This window comes from Alexandromys fortis, unplaced genomic scaffold (assembly GCF_014885135.2).
Source record: "Alexandromys fortis isolate MF-2015 unplaced genomic scaffold, M_Fortis_MF-2015_v1.1 scaffold_66, whole genome shotgun sequence".
Taxonomy (NCBI): Eukaryota; Metazoa; Chordata; class Mammalia; order Rodentia; family Cricetidae; genus Alexandromys; species Alexandromys fortis.
The window spans coordinates 5,463,736-5,475,783 of record NW_026067950.1 but is presented as its reverse complement, the minus strand read 5'-3'; the positions used below and the strand labels follow the sequence as shown (position 1 = coordinate 5,475,783).

The 12,048-nt window shown below is 45.7% G+C and overlaps 1 protein-coding gene across 2 annotated transcripts in view; it reads left to right on the top strand.

Annotated features, from left to right (window-relative positions):
- The window catches only part of Gpc6 (glypican 6), a 951,185-nt gene that overhangs the window by 898,269 nt on the left and 40,868 nt on the right, over positions 1-12,048 (top strand). The window lies entirely within an intron of this gene.

Below are 12,048 nucleotides of genomic sequence, written 5' to 3'. Positions count from 1 at the left end.
AAATCTGGAAACAGGGAAATATGAGGGTTGAAGGGTGTGAAATAAGGAAAATAAAAAAGTGAGGGTAGGATCTGCCGACTTGTGAGGGTTCTCCTGAGGGATTCAGGGGCCCACGACACGACAGAGGGGAGAGGCGCCTTTGGTGAGGAGTAAGTGAACGGGTGGGTGTTGAGAGTTTGCCTGTAAATAGAACATTACATCATTCTCCTAACTGAAAGGTTTGTCTCCAGACTAGAATGAGGAAAGTTTTAAATACCTGGCTGATGCTTACAGATGGTGTTCTAGAAGCAACCGCTTGTGAAGCCAGGGCTCAAACAGACCCTGAGGCCAAATGAGTTTTTCTTTTAAAAAATCAACACTATTGATCCCATCATTACTTAAAATGTAGATATTTTATTCAGCACAGATTTTGTCTGTATTTATTTTGAGATATTGTAAAGATTGCATGAAGATGCTGTTTGTCTTGCTTTATTGAATGCTGGGCCACGGTCACCCTTCGCCAGCTTTCACGGAAACTTTATCCCTGAAACAACTGCCTCATTGACTTCCCCCTCTAGAAACCTTCAAAAACAAAACAAAACACCCAAACAAGCAAACTTTGTTACGAGGAAATGTGAAGATTCAGGTTTTAATTTAAGTGAACTTTTTGACAGTGAGGTCTGTCCAAAGTAGGGACTCCGACTCCTGAATGGGCCCAACATGGAGCAAGGTTCTCGGTGACAAGGTCTTGCTATCAAGCAAATGGCTTTCAGTTTGGACTTTCCATTTCCCAGAAGTCTTGTGATTTAAATGTGCTGGCTTGCCGGGTGGGACACATAACAACCACCCCCACAGCGTCATGCCACAGGGACTGTCATTATGGACTTCATGTGTCGGGCCAGGAACGCAGGAGGGGTCTGGGTTGCGTGACCGCAAACACTGCTCTCTCTTAGGACCTCCCTAGCCCACTGCTACAGAGTGCTCCGGCTTCACATTGCTTTTAGCTTTCGGCCATTTACAAAGCCAACCGTTATTGACCCCTTTCTTGTCTACGTGCCTTGTCATTAATATGCAAGACTGTGTCTGCATGGATTCAGATGGCAAGACAACTCTGCAGAGCTCACAAGTAATCCTAACAATCTAACAGTTGGAGTAGAATGATTGTGAGTTCAAGGCCAGCCTCTACCCTCCACCCCCAAACAATTATGCTTTCAAAACTCTCTTGTCAGTCATGGAACCATGGGTATCTTCAGCACTTCCTCCGTGAATTATGAAATCTCTTGTGAATTCAGTAATCAATCAATGAACTAAGGAAGTTCCCCTGCCCGTGTGTTTCTCATTGTCTAACCAAATTGATTCCTATTTTATCTTGAACTCCCAGAACATTCCAAGGAATTTCCTTTTTTGGAAAAGTATGAGATCCTAGCAGTCAAACTAGGTTAGGATATGAAAATTAAATATTCTGAAATTGGTACTAACATTATTGCATTTATAGAAAGCAAATATATTTATAGAACCTCAGACATTTAAAGACAATAATAAAATTCACCCCGTTTCTTAATTTAAAACTGCTAGTGAAAAGCTCTTGGTAAACTGCCAACTTGAAACATCCAAGAACTCTGCCGATCCACCATTTCCATCTTTCTTCACCTAACTCCAAGTATAGAGGTTATTTTCTCCTCATGGTATTTAATACATGACTGTGCTTTCCACTGTAAGAAAATAATAAAAATAATAGTAATAATTTTTAAAAAAAAAAAAAAACCTGTTTTGAAGAGTGGGGAAGGAAGCAGAACTTGCTCTGCAGAAGAATTGAATTTAAATAGCAAGCTCCCTGGGAGTACTTAAAATATGACTCAATTTACGAAAACCTTACTGGTGCATAGCCAAGAACATCCTGTTCACCCACTGTTATGCGGGGCTTCTGAGCTCTGCACTCTGAAAGAGCATGCCCATTGCAAAGTGACCGTCCTTCCGAGGAAGGGACGCAGTGCCATCCACATGCTTAGTGGGAGACATGTGCAGCCAAGTTCTCCGGCGATTTAGACAGACAGGGTCTCTGGAGACTACGGGTTGCTGTGGAGAGCTGTCCAGTTGTCTTGGCAACATTTACATATGAAGGTTGGCTCCTGCCTGCACAGGACACAGTGTGGCTGTTGTCTGTTATTTTCCTAAAAGGTACTTTGGTGTCCTAAGGATTCTTTTCTAACAGAGTCTGAAGACTAGCGTATGAAACAAGTGTGTGTCATCTGAACCCGGCTTTCTCTGGAGACTCGAGGGCCGTGCATCCCATGCCTTCGCCCTCCTTCTGGCTTTGCTGACAACCCTTGGCTTTCCTTGGCCTACATTATTGCCCCACTATTGTCAAAGGTTTCTCCCTGTCTTTCTGGGTGAGTCAACTATGTCCTCTTATTTTATAAATGTGGTATTTCAGATTGAACCCCAGGCCTGGGAAAAGCTAGGCAAGTGCCCTACCACTGAGCTATGTCTCCAGCCAGCTGGTCTTCTTCTAAAGGCAAGGGTCAAGTTGTATTAAAAGCCTGCCCGACTAGAGTAGGACCCTTCTGAAATAATTACATCTCCAAAAGGCCTTGTCGCCAGACAAAGAAACATATGCAGTCCTGGAAACTAGAGCCTCCTCGTGTCTCTCTAGAGGATACAGTTCAACCCACCGTGGACATTTGTCAAGGGAGAAATTGCTGAGGAAGTGCTAGCCCTTCGTTGAATCTCCTCTGCTTTCTCATGCCATGGGGATCTGTGTGCTGAAGCTTCATGTCCAGCAAGAAAATGCCCAACAAATGTGTCAATCATTCGTGCAGGAGGGGAGCATGGGAAGAGGGGAAAGGATGGACGACAGAGCATGCGGGACAGAGAGACGCTAAGGCTAGAAGACATCGCAGCTGTGATTTGATGTCTCTCTTTTTACCAGAGAAGATCTATGCTGGTCTCCGCAGGGCCTTGGCCACTGTACCTCCATAGCCTTGTGCCTGATTCTTAGTCAGAGTGTACCACTTCTTTGGTGTTTACCTCAAAAGCCACTTCTCTCAAGAGACCTTCCTTAGTCACAGGTAAGTAGCAGCTTCTAAGCATTTAAATCAAGTGGCGCACATGTTGTCACAGTCTGGAGAGCACGCCTCGTGAATCTATCTTTATCACTCAGTATCTCATAAAATTTCCTCAAGTCTGAGGCAAGAGGTCTCTCAGCCATTTCTCCGTGTAAGCTGCAGTAGTGGCTCTGTTTTCTGCTATACTTAGCGCTAAACACAAAGCCCTGCTCTTCATAGAAAAAGTACGTGTGTCGAAAACTTCTTCCTCTTTCATATCTTCAAAAGCTGTGGTCTCTTCAACTTCATACACCTGATGGCGGGGTCTCTTTATGCCACCCCCACCACCATCCCACGTCCCACCCCAAACCCACAGACAATTCCACTCTTGCAGGGTTTTTCATTCTTGGCCACACATTATAATCAACCACCTGGGACTTCTAAAAAAGAATTCACATGCTCAGGTTATGTTCCAGATGGAATAACTTCATCCATGTATCTAGGTCCAGACTTGGTATTTTTACAGGTCCTCAGTGGTCCTGGGATGAACCGAGCCAGGGGCAAGGAGCAGGGCTTGGCCTGCTCCTCAGCACGGGAAACACAGGCTGGGTGTGGTCATGACACCTCTAATCTCAGCATTCGGGAAACAGAGGCAGAAGGATTGTGGAAAGTTCAAGGCCAACCTGAGCTACATAGCAAGTTCCAGGCCAGTCAGGACTACATTGCAAGACCCTGTGTTATAAAAAGAAAATTAAACAAACAAATAAAACAAAAACAAACACACACACACAAACAGTCATAACATAGAACAGGGGCTCACTCTGCTGGGCCTACATACTCACGTCTGTAGCATATCTTGGATCCTGCTGTAAGGCAAGAGAATTGTCCCCTGAATTGTAGCACTTTCGTCAAAAGATTCACTTAAAATACATGTGTGATATCTGTGGTGTATAAATGTGGTGCATTCGATATCACAGATATACAGATATATGCATATCAATGTAAATGCATAGGTGTTCCCGGAAGGAGTGATCTACTCAGCTCCTGGCTCTAGAAAGAATGAAAGAAAATCCCACTGTGGAAGTGTCTGGAATAAGGAGTGGTACGCAGAGGCTGGGGCATCTTCCAGGGCCCCCTGGGAAGCTAAAAGGCACACCAGAAAAAGCTGGTATCTCAGCTGAACGTGAAGAGGAGCAGGGGAGGATACTGAAAAGAGAGTGAGCAGTGAGAGAGACATCCACAGATCACCTTCACCCTCTCAGGCACAGGGCTGACCCTGTCCATTCACCAAGCCATGTTGGGGAGGCAGACAGGAGGCTCACGGGGCAGCCAGATGAACCAAACTGGTTTGCTCATGGTCTAATGAAGAGATCCTGTCTCAAAAGAAGAAAGTGATGGATGAGAACATCCATCCTTGACCTCTGGGCTATATAGATACACAAATGTATGTGCATGCAAGCCCACACCATAGTCTTCATAGGGGAAGGGAACTTTTGTTCAGGAATAGAGAGAAAAAAAACGTTTCAGATATGGAGCATATATGTTTTAGTGCCGACTGCACTTCCTGCACCCCGAAAGCACCTGCCCTCTGCACCCTGGACACACTGGCATTTCATGTACCCTGAATGCATTTCCACAAGGATCCCCCACAGAAAAGGTTAGCAGCATCTACTCAAAGCCAAACACCACGGAGAAAACTAAAGGGAGGGAGCCCTTAAAAATAAAGTCACGATAAAAAGTTTATGGATGGCAACTTTCCCCCGAGCTTGCACGAAGCGCCGCAGGGGGACGAAAGACCACGGCAATTTCTCTATACTTCCCTAACTAATGAGGGTTTCTGCAAACCCAGCGTGCCACAGTGAATCCTCAGGAGGCTGTGACTCACAAAGCCGCCCCACATCACGCTGATTCGGAGACAGCAGCCTCTGGAGCGCGAGAAACTTCGCTGGGAACACAAAGCTTCGAGAAAGAATCGGCGTGATGGGAGGCTCCAGAGAGTTGAGATGGCACATCTGGGCCTGTGATTGTACCCCAGATTCACTCAACCACAATCCCCCAGGGGAGACCGCCTCCTTATCCCCCAAAGCCAAGAGGAATAGTAATCAGGCCTCGCCTGAATAGGGAAACCTGCTCAATTGCCAAAAGCCCCAAAAGAATGCGAATCTGTGGCTAGGTCATGGGTCTGATCTGCCCTCTGTGACCTTAGCCCACCACCCTAACTCTCTCTGTCTCAGATTTAAATGAAAATAACCAGACATGAGACAGTGACAGGCAGTAACTAGGGGAATCGGATCCTTGTAGCATATCCTCATGAATTTCCCTGATGGATTTGAGTCAGCACTGGATGGCTCAGAGACATTCCAGACGATTTCGGGGAGGCAAGGGCAGACGGTGATTAAACCACACCGTCAGGAAGGCTTGGAAACAGAGAACAAAGGGCAAGGGAAGGAGAAGAAAAGAAACCTAGACAGAAAGCAAGACAGAGAGGTGGGAAGCAGGTTCAGCTGCGGCAGGCCGGGGTTTTCTAGGAGGCTATGCACAGGCCTTCCGTACTCTTCCGTGTTACAGACACTCCTCAGAAGGGCATGTGCAAATCAGCAAGGCAGAAGAAAGGCATATGGGCTGTGGGCAGCTGGTCTTGGGGCAGCTTGAGCCTTAAGGTAAAGCCGGCAGGAATGGGAGTGGGCTCTCCTAGGGGTACCTGGGTCTCTCCCTTCACTCCACATGCTGAGACATTTGTCCAGGCTACTCAGCAGCAGGATTGTGTTGTATAGGAGACCATGAAGCTAGGAAGCCAGCACTAACCTGAATCCGCACAGATGGGGCTGGTGGTGGTGGCTTCTCTGCACCCCTGAAGAGAGCCATTCTCCCTCGTCACCAGCCTGCTTCACCCTGAAAGCCTAGTGAGTCAAAGTGTATCCAAGACCCCTAAGGGCTCTAGTTAGTCTTAGCCAGCAGAGGCATCACAGAAGCTGGGAGAGGAGAACAAAGTCCCATATTCATGCTGACTTTCTCCCAGGAGGTTGTAGCCGATTGGCCGAGCACAAGGGAAAGCCAGTTCCCCTCCAAGCCTGTCCAGAGCTCTTTCCCTCCTCCCGTTCTCCACCCACAAAGGCTCAAAGCCCCACGATGACTAACCGTCTTATCAAGTCGTGAACTCGTTCTTGGATGAGCAGGCTGAGCCACCATGTCAGTCACCTTCCACAACCAGTTGGCCTGACCCTCAAGCCCAGGAGATGACAACGGTAAAGCCCCAGCTTGTGATTCCAGCAGGGCTAAGCTACTTTGGCATCATCTGCACTTAGAAATCTCCCCTACAGGTTAAACCCGACCGCAGAGGCTAACAGGGGTCTTCAGAGCCTGGAAGTATCTGTTCACAACCCCCCATGGCCCTAAGCTGAGAGAGGTGCAAGCGCATAATTTTGGACTCATCAGCTCACAGTTTGTAAGGATCATGGGTGGTCTCTAAAGCACACCGAATGATGCCGTCAGTGGTGGCGTTCAGGTCGGGAGAGTTGATTTCCTGTCTCAGTGCTCCGGAGACAGAGGCAGATACAAGTTACCAGGAAGAGGAATGAGAGAGGTTGGAGTTTGTCCCTGAGAACCTTGCAACCACAAAACATGACATCCTGGGCTTGAGGCTCCTGCACTGTAGCCTGGGAGCCAGCGCATACAGTTGTTCAGGCAGCTGTGCAGCCTCTGCCTGGAGACCTTTAACATCGCAAACCCTGGTTTTACACTTCAATGTCTGCCACATTGTGAGTGTTTGTAACGTGAGATTGCTTTGTCCTCCCTCATCCCCAGACCCTCAAGAAAATGAGATGTTGTTCCTGTATTGGGGATTTAGGAGGGAAAGAAAACAATCCAGATCTGGGTCAGAGTGCAATGAGGCCTTTCTGCTGATTGACATAGTCCAGGGGAAGGAAGGAGAAGGCGAGTGTGAGGAGTATATGCCTCCCTTTCTGCGCGGCACCATTGCAAATTCAGTGTGAATCGCTTATCCCTTCAGCCTGGAACAGCGCACACCACATACTGAAAACTAAAGCTCCAGAAATCACCAGTGCCAAGAGTTCAGCCCGTCACCTGAGAGCAGTAATTAAACTTCTCGGGCCACTAATTAGCACAGGCCTCAGCCCTCCATTTCTGTAGGTCCATATCCACATATTCCACCAACCATGGAGCAAAACTATTTATTTCTAAAAAATTTAAAAAAAAACATTGTTCTGAACATATGAGGACTTTTCCAGATCACATCCGTCAGTGTAACAACCGTTTACACAGGGTTCATATTGGATGATGAATACTACACCACCTTGAGCTGACTTCAAACCTGTGGAAGAGGCTGGCGTGGCTGCTAGACTGCTCAATGGGCGTGGTAGCACAGGCCTGAAATCCCAGCCCTTAGAACATAGAAGAAGCTCCAGATGTTCAAGACCATCCTCCACGACGTAGCAATTGGAAGATTTTATCTCTGTTTGCCCTTCTGCCTCATCACTTGCAACCAGAAGAGTACATGGAACAGTAAGACGTAAGGATGGATGACAGATCCCAACCTGGCCCACTTCCCAGCTTCCTGCAGGATCTTCACCTGCAAGGTTAAAGAGGCTGTGAAAAGGGAAACAGGAAGGACATCTCTCCTAGGGTGGTAAATACTTGTTGGTAGTGGCTAAGACTTGAGCAGGCAGGGAGTGCATACGAGGGGAGCAGGGTTCTATGAAGTCGAGTCTAACTAAGGTAGAAGGGGTACTGTCAAGCTGACAGTTCGTGCTAAGTCTGAACAGCACACTGCGTATCTTCCTGCCCATCACCGCCAACCAGACCACTGCCCACCTGGTTTCGCTTTCCTGGAGCTATTCTCTTTTTGTCCCCTCCTGGGCTATTCTCTCACCTACAAAAGAAAGGCTACTCTGCTCACTACACGTAACCAAATCTTACCAGATCTGCTAGGACCCACCAACTGCGTTAGAAATGGTCTGACTTCTCGAATCAAGGCTCTTATTTTACAATTACTGCAAAAATACTTTCCAGCCCGCCCAGAGTGGGCTCTATCCCCATGAGACTTTGAATGTGAAGCTCACCTTGTTAGGATCGCCTTGGCCCATCCATTCTTCCACCGTGCACTCTTTCCTAGCTGATTCTTCAAGATTTAACTAACATGACCCCTCCAATATAAATCCCACTCCATCCTCCCACCCAAAGCAGCTCCATCATCAAGATCCAGTTGAAACAGCACTCCTGCGGGAACTGTTCACCAAACCCTAGCATCCCTGGGGACACGGGATACCTAGCTCTTAGACACTTGCTGCTTCTCACCTACCAGGAGCTATGTGCATGGCCTTTAAGACACCGTGTGAGCGCAAATGTCTATAATCCTGTAATTAAAGGTACCCTTTAAGGGTTCAGTCAACTGAATGCGCCCAGACCTGACAGCTGCCACCCCTCGCTCCTGCTCCTTTTCCAGAATTGGATTGGTTGGCTAGTTATATAGTTACAACCATGTGCCTCTTTTTTGTATGCTTCCTACCTTGCTTTGAATTAAGTGCCCTATCTTTCCCTATTTTCTCTCATTTTAACTGGCTACATACAGAAATCAGTGGTGCCTGTTGGGAAAACAACCACAACAGCCGTGACCCCTCCCCATGCAGCTCCTGCCCTCTCCCCAGTTCTTACCAGTTTTACTTCATACCACTGTTTTGCTGTATACGCCTCCCCACGAGAAAAAGCTCCTTGAAGGCAGAGACAATGTGCCTTCCGTCTTTATATCCCCGACGCCTGACGAAGTGCCTCATATAGAAACAAGGCTTAGTGGGTGATAATTAACAAAATGCATGGCCATGCGGCCATCCCTGCTGTCCTTAGAGGGAAGAGAACATGGAAAAATTAAGACGATATACAGTATGCCAAAAAAATTAAATTAAGAAAATAACAGCTTCTAAAATCTCATTTCAAAGGGACTCATTCGTCATGAGAACCTGTCTTGAGGTCATAAAGGAAATGAAAACGTGGGCATAAGAAGCTAGATTGCATTTGAAATTTTAAAATCTCTTTCAATAAAAGAAAGAACAGCATCAAAGTTGCAGCCTGAATGCACCCGGGAACTCCCATCATCTCCCACCTCCCCCGTGGGTTTCTGTTTGCCCCTTTCCTGAGTCTTCGAGTTGGTATATGTGTTGAAGGAGGCCTTGCTGGAGGTGGAGAGTCTCAGTGACCCCAATGCCATTACGTCCTCATTTGGTTGGAAAGGAGTCTTAGCGTGTGAAATCACTGTGTCGTGTCTGGTCTCCCAGTGCTCACTAAAGTCTCTGGTCCAAACCTCTTCTTAATCAGGCTTCAGGAAACCCTGTTCTCAGGGACAGTTTAGCATCCAAGCTGCAAACACTGCCACATACTTCCAAGAACAGCCAAAGCAAGTCTGGACATAAATTCTAACTCCTTTCAAGTTTAGGCTTTCTCCTTGGCCATGTCTAAGTGGAGAATGGGACTCGGTGATGCTGCCCCATTAAGTAGCCTTCCGTAAGGAACACAAGTTTCTGTTTAGCTTTGGGAAACCTCTGAGAACCACGCCACTGCTTTGTACAGAAAACAACTGTGTCAGACATGGGCTGAGCCTTTCTTTGTTTGAGTTAAGGTACGATCTTCCTGTATAGCCCAGCCTAACCACACACACTCAGTCCTCCCATCTCGGTCCCCTAGGATGCAGTGTAACGTGGGGGTTTTGTTTGTTTGTTTATCAATGTTAAAGTCCGTTTTGGAATTTTTATAAATTTTTAATGCATAAAAAAATCAGACACCAAACCTCCCCCAGTGTTTCCATGACAAAAGGAGACTTCCCCCTCAAGCTACAGATATGGGTAGCCTTATTTTAATGGCTGTGATTTTGATGAAAGATAGTGATGGCTTGCCATATAGAAAATAATTTGGCGAAATAAGAAAACGAAAACTATCTTCAAAGACTAGCTTTCCTTTTATTCCCATTATGAATGAGAAGAAGGGAGCATGGTGATTTCCAAGCCACCATAGAGGATTATAAAAACCCAGAAATCCTTCCTGACAACCAGACACAGTTGTGAAGCTGGGGACACTCACAGATTCTCAAGGGATATCTGTGTGGTTAGAGCCGTCCCTCTTAGCAGCCACACCCCCCTCTTCTGAAGCTCAATAGCTATTTTCCTGTGGCTCCTTGACTCTCTGGAATAATGCAGGACTCTTCCAGAAGGACCAGACAAACAGCTCAGGATCAAGGCTAACAAGACACGATCATGACTCTAATTATCCACATTCTGGGCTCCTTGCACTGAGATCTTGTAGTGGAGCGAGGCCTGTTATTCTCAAGAGTGCCACGGCTTAGCTTCCAAATCTATTAGCAGCAGGCCCCGGGTGTTTTATCTCCAGGATTCCAGTGTGCTTGCAATACTGTTTTTACACTTATCTGCAATGAAAAGGTGATTTCTCTAAGTGTTCAGGATTTGGCCGGGATCAGATTTACTGCCTGGCTCCTCGACCTTATTCCCAAGTACAGTGTACTGGGGAAATGCCGAGCTCCGTTGGGTCCCTGTGGGTTCCTGTGGCAAGGTGGTGGAGTTTTGTTTTCTTTACTACCTTCATTTCATACGAGGAATTCTCTCAAGGAGAGCATTTCTAATGTGATTTTGTTAGATACAGTCCATTAAATATGAGGGGCCAGATTTTCAACCTCTGTCTGCACCTGAGGGAGAGCTTTCTAGTTCTGTCATGGAGGCCCTGGGGAGGAGATGGTCTGTGCTGTTTTATGTATTAAAAATCCAGAAGGGGAACACATTTTCCATTTTCAAAGCAAGGAGGGACTTTTAGGATTTCCATCTTTGGATGCTACAGAAAGGGCCTCGCAGGCATTTCCAATGTTCTCAGTGCAGAATGAGAAAACACAGAGTTATTATTGTTGCTGATAATATTATTGTTAAGAGATAATAATCGCAGTCTCAAGAAAAAAAAAACAACTTGAGCAAAGCATAATGGGGCACACCTGGATTCTCAGCCACTGACAGGGAAAGCCAAGAATCTCCACGAGTTCAAGGTCGCTCTCAGCCACTGACAGGGAGAGCCAAGAATCTCCATGAGTTCAAGGTCGCTCTCAGCTATCTCGTGATTTCAAGGCTAGTTCGGTTACTTGAGACTATCTCAAAAAATAAATAAAAATTTAAAAAGGAAGAAAACAGAAGGAGTGAGAATACAAGAAATAAAATGATATATAGGTGATAGATAAATAGATAATGGAGTTATATATGATAAATTATGGATGAATGGATAGATAGATGGTAGATAGATGATAGATAGATAGATAGATAGATAGATAGATGATAGATAGATGATGATTGAATATATGATAAATTATAGATAGATGATAGATAGATAAATAGATAGATAGATAGATAGATAGATGATAGATAGATAGATAGATGATAGATAGATAGATAGATGATAGATAGATAGATAGATAGATAGATAGATAGATGATGAATGAATATATGATAAATTATAGATAGATAGATAGATAGATAGATAGATAGATAGATAGATGATAGGTAGATAGATGATAGATAGATAGATAGATAGATAGATGATAGGTAGGTAGGTAGATAGATAGATAGATAGATAGATAGATAGATAGATAGATAGATAGATGAAGTACAGTATAACCCACTGGAATGACAGGACAAATGGCACTTGTTCTTTCTCTCTCTGGACCTCCAGGGGAAACTGTTATCCTTTAAACCATGTGGTCCTTTAATGTTTGGAGCCTTCTAACAAAGGATATTTTAGAGATGGTGTACAATCCTAACCATGCGGTGTTATAGAAAGTCCAGAAACTAAGGACTTGTTCAGAGAACTGGTAGACACAGTGTTGGGAAAGGTGTAGTGAATTATCTTGGAGAGACACAGAGGTTTCCAGAACCCCTGGCTCTTCCCACCTGACCCCCAGTCAGTATTTTCCATCCTTTCTGAAAGGGGTGATCTCTACTCATAGGTCCCAGGGCTATGTTGTGCA